Below are 12,568 nucleotides of genomic sequence, written 5' to 3'. Positions count from 1 at the left end.
TGGTGTGACCTGCGGTGTAAAGGTGCTTTGAGTAGTTGGTAGACTATGAAAGCGCTATAGAAGCTCAAGTTCATTTTCCATTTACCAAAATAGTACATAGTTCATCACTGCATTCTGAATAGAATAGGAACACTGTGCTGGTGTACCAGCTATGAAAGTACTAGTCAGCCTGGGGTGAATTCTTTATTTCAAAGAATATTTCCATTCATGTCTACCATCACAAAGGGGATATGTACATTTCTGGACTGTTGTTTCCAATGTCAGACTTTCAGTTTGTCAAAGGGTCACTTTGACTTCATTCAGCCACCCATAGAAGAAAACTATTCGGATGTCTTTCATTTACTTACTGTGCAAATGCTATTGAGATGAGTTCATATGCTAGGTGTTATTCAAAAAGTAAAAAGAAAGTTTTAATAGAGCGTTGAGTGGCTCATATCTGCAATACATATGACATACCAAATTACATACATACCTTAGCTTTCTACATACTGACCATTTCTAAAGCCTTACAGCAACCTGAACTCAAGATGGCTAAAAAACCCACATAGATTAAATGTAATTTTTTCACATACAGTTATATTGATTTTTTCGAACAATAGCATGCGGGTATAGAATAGCAGAATTTAACTAAATAGCCATAGATCAACCAAAATAGCAAGCAACAATTTTGAACAAACCCAAAAAGTCAATTTGAGTATTGCATGGTCTAGGAGGTCAATGTAAGCCCTTTCCCATTTAGAAGATAAAAAGTGGTCAACATCAAATTAATGTAAAGCCTTTGAAGGTTCTATTTAGAAACACTTTTCAATGATAAATTGTGTTTTATGTGTGTTCTCCACTGTGAATCCTGTCTGCAGCCCGACCTATAGTGTCAGTTGTATGTATAGGTTTAGGTTCGACTTCCACAGGCACAGCATGGAGTGTGTGGCGTTCCTGATTGGTTGGACTTCTCCACTGCATATACTGCTCTGTGCATCAGACGGAAATACATACGTAAAAGCTCAACTGTGAAGGTCCTCTCAAAGTAGATCACACACTCTCACACGCACGCTCACACACACTGAGCCCCTGGTTTGTCCCCCTGCCCACTTCCTCTGCAGCCTATGGTGCTTCCGCTGGGGTGAGACAGTGCCAGCTCCCTCCCTCTGCTTCCCAGTGGGGTCCTGCCTCCCGGCATCTGTCAGGGCAGCTGTCTCTCCTCTCCTCTCCACTCTGCACTGCACCACACTATGCCAGGCCTGCACACAGGATCAGGAGCCTCATACACACTAACACACATTTTAATACGCACAGTGACACCATAGGACGCCTCTTCTTAGCTTTATTGAGTGAATACGGAAGATTTTCTCCAATTGTAAGGCAAGATTTAATCAATTGATTTAGAGCACTGAATGATCTAAACTTCACAATCTGTCTTAATACGATTTGATTCATGACCCAGGATTAGCATAATATCATGATGCAGCGTTTCTGAAATAATTTATATATTGCAATGCAATCTTCTAAAAGCACATCCCCATATCTGATTAACCCAATAATTTAAAATGTCCCCAAAAAGGTAAAGGGCAGCCTTAATGTATTAATTCACTGTTTCACCTCTAATCATGCTTCATCATTTAACTCCTTTCCCCTGCTATCAGACATCATCTCCCCGTCTTCTTCTTCTTCTTTTAAATCTTGCATTCAACTTATCCTTTGGCCAATTAACTTCCTGTAAATTTGGCACCAGCAATTTGGATATTGTATTGAAAGAGTCAGGATGACATTATATTGCTGTATCAAGATTTTTCCTGACCATACTCGACACTAAGGACACATTACAATTCTAAACTGAGAGCTTATTGATGTTACTGATGTTGTGTATCTTGGTGTGTACTAAAAATTTGAACATCCAGTGTGACGGCCTCAAACATCCATCCTGCAGGTAACACTGTCATGACTTTTTTAAGTCTTGTGTTGAAACAGTGTCAGGCTCTATAGAACATCTGAAAATATTTAGAAGTTAGAGTATAGGACATAAAACCAGAGGAAAGTTCTGTTTTCTCTGTGGAAACATGCACTCTGCTTAGCCTCATGCTCTTCAATTTCATTTGTTATTCATATGAATAGTCCTGGAAAGACACTGGAGACGCAACAGCCAAACAGGGAGAAAAAGAAAAAAAACCCCAGCAAACTGGAAAGCAGAGATGAAAGAAGGAGGGGTAGCTCAGGTCCAGGTGTGCCAGAAGCTTCAGGAAGTAAACATACAGGCGGCGAGCTGCACAGGTGCTGAAAAATGATCCTCTTTCTAGTGAGGCACAGCAAAGCAGAGAGGGAGGTGGGGGTTTATGTGCATGTGTGAGGGAAATGGAGGGTCAGTGAGGGGTGGATGACACTGAAACCAGAAGAAAAATATGGACAAGTAGGAGACAGAGAGCCAGAGGAGGCTGTAGTTTTTTTTTTTACTGCGAGGCTGGAAAAAAAACCCAGCACCAAAAACCTCCTCCAGGTTTTGCCAGAAAATGCTCACAAAAACACACAACCCCCTTCTCTCCCTTCCCACCATCTGAGACACACTCTCACAGGTAGCACACACACACACACACACACACACACACACACACACACACAAACACACACACACACACACACACACACACACACACACACACACACACACACACACACACACACACACACACACACACACACACACACACACTTATGCTCACATGCACAAAAAAGTGTGTGTATATTCAGACAAAAACACAATCGTCTCCGCTCAACCCCCTCCCCTCGGGGTAGAGGTCCATCCAACACAGATGTAGCCCTGATTAATTGGGCGCAGCACAGGGAAGTGGGTCTGGAAACTACCTGGCAATTTCCTGCAGCCTGTCCCCCTCCAGCCCCACTATCCCCCCCCCCCCTCCCCCCTCCTCCTCCTCACATTTGGATCACGTAAGTCAGCAGGTGGGCTGCTGGGAGGAGTGTCTGCCGTGTGGCGTTGATATTCTGCCTGCGTCCGGCTCGCTGGGCGCCCTACATTGCAGGCTCTCCCTCTGGCAGTGCTCGCCTTGGCTCTGGGCTGAGTGCTGGAAAACGCTGAGAGTCTGACAGACTCCATGGGCGCACGTACAGGTACACACACACACACACGCACGCACACAGAAAAACACACACAAACGCACACAAGCCATGCAGAGAATGGACGGCACTCTGCTGCCCAGCAGAGCACATCATAGAAGGAGAGAAAGAGGGAGCAGAGGAGGGGAAAAAGAGCTGGGAGAGGCAGAGAAATGGACAGACACACTGTATTTACCTCACACTTTTTCAGGAAAGCATGTGGATTACCCAGCGGACTTGGGGAGGCTTTTTAATGAAAGCACAGGAAGGGGGCAGCAGCTGGTGGCATGTGTTTGAGCCGGGAGGATAAGACCCCTTGCGCTTGGCCTGCCAGCCCCCCTTACTCTCTCTCTCTCTCTCTCTCTCTCTCTCTCTCTCTCTCTCTCACTTCCCTCATCTCCTAACGCCCCGTTCATCCTTCCCCCCTTCTCCTCCCCCGTAGAGAATGAAGTCCTTTGTCCGTTCCACTACTGCCCGTCCTGGAGCCGGGCCTGAGCCGCAGGGGCCTTCTGGTCAGCCAGCACCAGAACCAGAGCAGAACCGAGTTGAGCCCCCCCCCCCCCCCCCTCGCAGCAGCTCTGGCTACACAGTCTGCCTCCACAGACCAACACAAGTCCCCGATCACCCCGTGCTGGGAAAGGAAGAAGAAAAATGAGCAAAACAGACAGAGACATCAACAGAATGGTTGGACAATACCGATGAGTGAGTCGGACAGAAGGAATAACACAGAGGACTGTGGCCAAAAGTTAGACAGAAAGCGGGGAAAATTTCACTCTAAAGTCGTGTTGCAACAAGATGTCATTACCAAAAAAAAAGAAGAAAATACTGAGCTTCAGGCATACAGACACATTTTTATGGATATCATGAAATCACCATATCAATTTGCCAAGAAGCAGTACAGCCTGTGTTTACAGCCATACGAGATAGCTTATTATATAAATGTACTATACAAATTAAAACATATAAGTTAAAATAACATTTCACCCAATGACTATTGAATGAACTTTCAAATACAAGAAAGGGAAACAATGCAACATCCTCTTACTTATTGCCAATATCAGTCCCAATTTGATGCATGATCAATATACAATCAAAGCCTCAGGGGCAAGACATGATGAAGAACAAACAAACACAGTGTAATGTTTACAACTTGTCCAAAATGGTGAACGATAGCAACAGAGTCTGACCCTATGAAGACACTTTTGCCTTTATACCAGTGCTACAAGTAATTGGACGTATTCACTATACCAATAAATGGACAGAATAGGAAAATATTGGAGAGCAGAAAAGAGTATGAAGCAGACTCAGTGCACAAAGATCGTACCTGTACAAGATCTAAACGTTATCACTTGTGGCAATTTGCCTGCTGTGTTCACACATCGGCTAACCCCTTCTTTTTACGGATTTTTTTTTTTTTCCCAGAGCAAGAGACCTTGTGTATATGTCAGCATCGACATGTTGCCCCTCAAACCCCTCAACAAAAACGCCCCCCGTGCTGAAGAGCGTATACTGTATATTTCAGTGAGAGGGAACGATTGAGGGATATAAATGAATGAATAAATTTGTTAATTATTAGATTATATAAAACAGTCTTCTTGTTCGATCGCACTTTTCATTTCTAGGTCTGTATTATTTTAAATAACAATCAGAGTACAAGCAGAAAAATTTCAGTGGAAGCTTGAGCCTCTGTCGTTGAGGTTTCAAGATTCTTGCAGCTGAATGGGTTTTGAAGGAATGTCTGAGTGCTCTGTTATTGGATTGTAAGTTTCTGCTAGGAGCCGGCCATTGGGCTATACCCAGCAACAAAAAGCAGCAGCTGCTAAAGCTTTTGAACATGTGGATTGAAACTGGAAAAATGCATGTATGACATCAAAGTTGAGTGTTTCATTAAGCATCCAAAATGTTTTGCTATAGAAACATTCATAACTTTGGAAATTAAAAATAGCTCAACCATACCAACTTCAAAACGTATCAACTGACATCTGTCTGCACACAAAGATACTGGAAGAGTCTTGTTTGAGTCTTCTGAGTCACATTCAGACAAGCAAAATTTCTTCACCGCCATGCTGTAGAAAATAAGATTTCAAATTTCATTAAAGAAGCACAACTGTGTTAATATAGTGCCCCTCTGTTATTTAATATCAGTTTATATCAAGCACGGCATCACTTATAAGGCCTAAACACAAAAAGACAAGAAGAAAATTTGCAAAAAAAAAAGGTTTGTATACCTTCACATACCTAATTTAATTTATTTCAGACATCAAACTGAAAATTTAAACACTCGAAGACGGTAAAGGAAAGAAGTCAGCCTTCATTTTTATTGATGTCACAGAAATGTGATGAGCTGTATCAATTGTATTTAAATGTGGAGTATAGGAAAGTATTTTTCTTGATTTGGATTGAACAATTAATTGACAATTGATATATTTGAAGTTTAAAGATAAACTCCTGCAAACTGTCAAACTTGCAAACAAACATTTATTGTTTTCGGTACTAATCCTTCATCAGGCAAAAAGTCTAACTTTTTGATGGACACATTGCTCTCCTATGCACCTGTCTTATGAAGCGGATGTGCAAAGTTTTTTTCTAATATATTTTAAGTTTAAAAGTAACACTTTAAATTCACAAAATATAATTTGATTTCCTCTTCAAGTGGTGTTATAAATTCAAATCTCAACTTAACATGCTGTAAAGGTCTCTGCTTTCCTGAATGGTTATTTCCTATTATTTTCAATCCTTTTATCCGTCACTCTGTGTTATCTCTTTTTGTCCACACCTTTCTGTGTGCACATCCGAGCGCAGGTATGCGTGGGAACATTTTTGTGATCTGGATGAGTGCGATAGTTGTTCCCTGACCTCTGAATTCTGGCTGCTTTTCTTGTTTTGTGTCTCTGTTGAGTTGCTTGAAAATGAGGCAAATCTCAGGAGGCTGGAAAATAATTTGGTCATGGCTGTGTTAGGTTATTGGGAGTATTCAGGTGCAATACAGAAGCTTAATGAACATTTAGAGTTATTTATTTTACTTTGGTCTGTTGGAGAACTGCATCATAGCTGCTAGTGACTGGTGCTTAACATAAGCTGGCTAGCTCTTCTCTGAAGTTCAACTCTCTAGTAACCAAAGCCGTAGCCGTCTACACATTGACCTCCCATGGAACATGGCTGGATGTTGAGTCCTCCTTTCCCTGACCAAAAAAAAAAAAACGGTCCAGGTTGCAAACCCCGAACTAAAACATGTTTTTTTTTTAGATTTGATTTCAGCTTAAGTTTACGTGGAGGTTACTACTCTGTTCGCTGTGTTCTGAAAGAGTCACTTGGGTTGATAACCGGAGGGTCTTCGTATCAAGTCCCGATGCGGACCATAATACAGTATAGAAGTTGGTCTGGTAGCTGGAGAGGTGAGTAAGAGGTGCCCTTGAGCAAGGCACCGAAGCCCCAACAGAGCTGTAGCTGTTTTTTGACAAGCTAATAAAATTACATGACAGATAGAACCTTTGACATTAAAATAAAGGCTGTTTCTGATACAGACCTTGTGGCTGCAATAAAATACATTTTAAAATGACAATACAGATGGTGGTCTAGGTTGCTTTTATAGAGGCATCAGCATGCATTTCAGTCTATTCCATAACCAACTAAAACCTCCTAATAGTAGCTTTAAGATATTGTGTGGAGGAAATCTTCCAAACTCATTTACTGCACTCGTGTGTGTGATGTTTGGGGGATGTTTGGGTGAGCTGACATGTGACTACAGAGGGTAACAGTCTCAAACATTTAGTGATTTAACGATGAGCACAGTATTTCTGCATTATACTCTTTACCACTCTCATCAGTTTCTGCCGTTGGATGTATTGCAGAAGTGTTGTTACAGGTGCTGTAGAGATATTAACCTAGAAGCAATCACGATTACAGATGACTCCAACTCCTCCTTCTGCACACACTACCCAGGTGGAACCTCCTCCACCACTTAACAAAACATATCCTGAGTTGTGTGAGCGCATCCAACATAGATAATGTCCAGCGGTGACGTTATAGGCATAGCTGTAAAAATCTCCGTAACTGGATTTTCTGAAATTATCTGGTAATTGTCAAGAGTTCAGGTGTGACAGGGGCTAATCTTTGTTGGGATTCATGTTGTAAATAAAACTCGGCTCTGAGGAGGATGAACTGACAGACTTGAGTTAGCAGCTATAGCCCATATTCACATGACGGCCATTTTCATGTGATGTCACACCCAGGCTGGGAAGTTTGGGCAGTGTCTAAAAATTGAGCAAAAAAATTTTTGATGTAAAAAGAAATGCATCCCATGAGTTTTATCTCTAGTTTACAATAATAATAATAATAATAATAATAATATCTGGACTCAATATATGTGCCTCTACTTTTGTAGTCACTTCCAAGTTAAAGGTCACATATTATCCTCCTTTTCAACAAGTTTCAATAAGTCTCAGAGCTCCCCAAAAGAAGTCTGTGAAGTTTCTTGCCAATAATGTACTGCGATCCTATATTTGATCATACCTATAAACCCCCCTCTTTACAGCCCTGCTCAAAACAGGCTGTTTCTGTGTCTGTAGCTTTAAATACAAGTGAGCAATGTTTGACCACGCCCCCTCTCTGGAAGGGCTTGGGTGGCTCTGGCTTTCTTGCTCCGTGCCCAATTGTTTACTGTGAAAAGGCAGACTCAAGAGGGCAGAACAAACACCTAGCTGTCGGAGTGTCTCTTCCCTTTGTGATGTCATGAAGGGAAAATCTCCAAATAGCCTGTTTGAGCACACATTTTCTGAAAAGTGGAGCAGGCAAAAGACAGAGAGGATGCACTTTTCTCATAATATGTTTTTTAGGCTAGGGACACATATTAGTGTAGAAAAACATGTTAAAGTGTATTTTGTAAATGTGACCTTTAACATTTACGTGTGGGATTCACAAAGTGGCTACAAGCAACATTAGCTGTGATCTGATGGTAGCAAATAGGTTTTAACTTGCCATGTGGCCAATGTCTCTACAGATTTTTAGTATCCACGCTCATTGAGGTTGCTTACAACTTACAAAGAACTAACCTGCACAAAGCATTGAAACATGCTAATCTTTTACTGGCAAGTTTCAAATTAGTCATGGTTCTTGTTTGAACAAGCTGGCTCTGATCTGTTGATCCTGTGACTCAGGTGCCGAGTGTGCCCCCTAGAGACTGGAGGAGTCATTACTTCTCCTTGATGATAATGATGATGCCCAAGAGTTTTTTTGTCTCCCATAACTCTTAAAGGGAGCTTCCACACATGCGCTCCTGAACAAGCTTTGAATCGTTGTCCTTCTGCACATCGGAGCATGGCAGGCAACAGCATCCACGCATGGCAACACCAGCCCAACAACCATCTCCTAGCAACGCACGTCCTCTGCCCCAGGAGGAATCTGGAGGTCTCTGCTGTAGTCACACCATGCATTTCCTGGAGGGCAATCAGCTCTTCCCCTCATCTCGTCTCAAACTCCCCTCCCTCTACCTCTCTCTCACACTCTCTCTCTCTCTCTCTCTCTCTGCTTCTCTCATCCTGAGACTTCATTCCAGCTGGCTTGGCTGTTTTGGAAGGAGTTGTTCTTGGGATGAAAAAACAAACCCACAAAATAAAAAAATAAAAGGAAGAAAGGGGGGGGAGTAAATTAGGCTCATTTATTAGAAACTGTTTGGCAAAGTAAAATATAAGTAGGAACAAGGGAAAGAATATAACTTGAGCAAATATCCGAATTTTCCCATTCTCCTGAAAATCCTGGCTATTTAGTTTTATCATAATCTTCAGTATGATTCACTTTCATTTCTATATCATATCAGAATAATTATTAATTCAATGTGTATATCAGTTTAATGTGTTTTGCCTTAGAGAAAGTTTTCCGTGACCTTGCATGACCTTTCTAAAATATGTTCAAAATATAGGAACAAAACAAAGAAGAATCAACTCTAACGACTGCAGGCTCCTAATCCAAACGGCTTCTGCGTGCAACTGTTAACACGCCTGTTTGTTTCCCCTCTGCATAAGTCCCCCTTTCCTTTCCGCCCCATCAACAAAAACCAGCGTTCCCACAGAATTCCCATGACTCTCTGCTGCTCCCCCTCTCCTCCCTCTGCGGGCCCAGACTTCACCGAGAGGCAGGAGGGCTGCGTTGGCGAGCAGCGCACTCGCTTTAGCCCACCTTCCTCACATCTGAGAGCCTCTGTGAAATCCTGATCCCCAGAGCGGGGTGAAGCGCAGGCCCAGCTTGCCTGACCTCTTTGGTTGCCATGGATACAGCGCACTATAAATAAAACAGAGGGGGCTTTTTTTCCGAGCAGTTTGGCAGGGCTGTGTGGCCTGCTCACTGGTGGGGCTTATTTTCTCTCTCTGCCTCCCTCGCTCTGTGTCTCCTCACGCTCGTTTTACTCCCCCCCTTTTCACTTATTCTCTCAATCAGTGAGTGTCCGTCCTCTTCCTCTGTCTTGTGCTTCCTCCCTCTTCTTGTAGCTTACTCAGTACTTTTAATTTAACGCCTTCAAACCAGAACACCTGCATTAGTACCATACCTGTGTTTGGATATTCATCCAGCAAAACTAACCACTTGGACACATCCTTGTACAATTAAAAAAGTTAACACAAACTTTTTGCCTTGTAGCAATTTACATCCGTCTTTTTAACACACAAAGATCCTTAAAAACAGGCCAAGTTGTTAAAAAAAAAAAAAGAAGACCTAATTTGGAGGAGGGAGTCTTGAGTGTGCTCGCTCACCGAATCGGGACGGCGCTGCAGATTTTTGTCTGGCACGGCAAATCTCAGGAGGCTGGAAAATAATTTGGTCATGGCTGTGGGAGGTTGTTGGGAGTGGGAAGCGAGGGAGTGGGAGATGTTGGGGAGAGAAGGGTTTGAGGGGTGACTGCTCGGTGGGAGGAGGAGGAGGGGGTTTTGACCGTCTCGCTGTGGTGAAAACATGCTTGACACTTCATTCCTTTCCAGTTAATGTGGAGCGGACTGCAGGATGTTAACCCTCTGCCTGCCTCTGATGCTCAGGCTCCACGTCTGCACAAAAACAACACTTTCTGCCTTACAGAGGTTCAAACACTGCAGGACGATGCGTGGATAGTTACAGTATATATATATAATTCCCCCTGTATTGCGTCACTTTGAGACAGTGTGACAGGCCTGCTGTGCATCCTCACAAACTGTCATGCCGATTTGAAAATTTGACCATCACATGCCAAACACATGTTTTTTGGGAGTCATTTTTTGAAAAGTAAACCACATTTCCTGGACCATCTGCCTCATATGAATTACACAAAAGACGAAACCGGCACCGGCAAACATCGACAATGTTGCCTGGGAGACATGAGGTCACATGAGAGGATGAGTCACAGGAAACCAGAACTACCGAGAAACCAAAGCTATTGAGCGGCCGTGCATCATGATGCTCTGAGCAGGAGACTTGGTGACGTGTCAGTGACTGGCAAATGACAAGGAGCCTATACATTTAATTTGAACAGGGTCAGATTGTGATACCTCCATAGAAGTCCAACTTAAGTCAAATTAATGTCTCAAGAACATTTCATGCAAACATGAAGTCATTCAAAAAGGAAAAAAAAAACAGCTGATAAGAATTTGCAAGACTAATAATAGTACAAAAAATAAACACAAGTGAAAGCTTTAATAAATATAAGAATAAGTACAGAAATCATGGAAACTCTGATTTAGCATGTGTCCAAAGGGAAAAGCCAGTTTAAGAAAATGGCAATTTAAAGCTCCTGTTTGGGGTTTTAAGATGGTTAGGAAACATATTAAAATGAACACTGATGACTCCATATGACGTACAACAGCAATCAAGGCCCAAAAAATCGAGGATTATTTGTTTCTACATTGTTAATTTAAAGGCCTTTGACCCCTGCAGCGGGGTAGGTGTCAGATGGGGCGTTTGATGTATTAAGTGATGACTTTTTGTAGGAAAACACTTCAACATGTTCAGAACAAGATTAGCAAAGAGATAAATTGTCCCTAAGATTGATGCAGTTGCTCACAGGAGCTTTAATTTCCTAAAAAAAAGACAAATCCGAAGAACATGCCACGACCATATCCAATCCAATTCAAGGCCAGTTATGTTTGACCATGGCTTCCCTATACTACTGGTATGTGTGTGTGTGTGTGTGTGTGTGTGTGTGTGTGTACTCATGCGGACCTGGAGAGTAGGGAGTTAATGCAGGCTGGGCTGTGGCAGTCCTCCTGCCCCTCAGCCAGATTAATCATGCAGGAGAGACACAGCAGGCCCCCGTTCATTCTGCCTGGGGGTGAAGCTGTGCCCGCATGCTCTCCGTATCACATGGCCTCGGCCCCCCTTCTCTTTTCTCTCTCTCTCTCGCTCTCTCTTTCTCGCTCACTGTTTCTCGTCTCTACTGGGGGTGCTGGTGGTGGTGGAGGAGGAGGAGGGGGGGTTGTTATTGGTGGTGTGGTGGAACGCCACAGCACGCTGTAGAGCTTTCTTTCCTTCTTCCACACTCTTTCTCTCTCTCTCTCTCTCTCTCAGTTTTCCCCTCTACTTCCCCTTCCGTGGGTGTGAAGGGAGTGAGGCAGCTAAAGAAAAAGAGAGAGAGAGAGAGAGAGAAACAGGCGTCCATCTCTCCTGCGAGGAGACAACAACAGCCTCTTTTTTTATCTCCCGTCGGAGGGCCCTGACAACAGCAGCGGCCAGGCACCGAGGATGAAGAGAAGTGTGTGTGTGTGTGTGTGTGTGAGGGGGGGGGGGGGGGGGGGGCGGCGGATGGGATGGGGGGCGGCATACCAAGGGGACTGGCCACAGATATCTCCTGGAAACTGCTCGACGATGTCTCTGCGCATCAGAGAACAGCCACAGCCATTGTTGGACTCATTTGGAGACAGAGGCAGCGTCACACAGTTGCGTGCTTCAGCATTTTGCAGCATGTTGCACAAGCACCTACAGTGTGTGTGTGTGTGTGTGTGTGTGTGTGTGTGTGTGTGTGTGTGTGTGCGCATGTAGAGTGAAACTTGAAATGTTTCATGTTTCATGATTGGTTGGAAGTCTTTTTACAGAACATTTGATCTTAAAAAGTTCATTTACGTCTTTCCCTATATTTACTGGTGATTATAAAAAGTGGCCCTGGTGTGTAACTGTCTGTGAGCTCGCTCTGATAAAGCATGTGAACGTTTCTGTTTGGACAGCAGTGCACTATTTGCAGTGCATGCCTTGCTGCCAGAGTCTTATCACTTTGGCCTGAAGCACTTTCAGCTCCATCAACAGAGCAACCTTTGACAAAAAAAAAAAATGGAGTCAATTCTTAGCATTTTGAAACCTAGCATTTAACCAGTCTTGATGTTATATAATTTAAGACATGTTTAATAAATGTACTCAAGGTTTAAGCTTACCTCAACCAGGTGCAGCGAGAGTTATAAAAAAGACCCAAGAAGAGTTCAAATAGACAAACGTTATATGTTTGTTTATTTACTTAATT

The sequence above is a fragment of the Labrus bergylta genome, chromosome 14 (genome assembly GCF_963930695.1).
Source record: "Labrus bergylta chromosome 14, fLabBer1.1, whole genome shotgun sequence".
Taxonomy (NCBI): domain Eukaryota; kingdom Metazoa; phylum Chordata; class Actinopteri; order Labriformes; family Labridae; genus Labrus; species Labrus bergylta.
The sequence above is the reverse complement of the archived record's forward strand: the minus strand, read 5'-3'. Positions refer to the sequence as shown.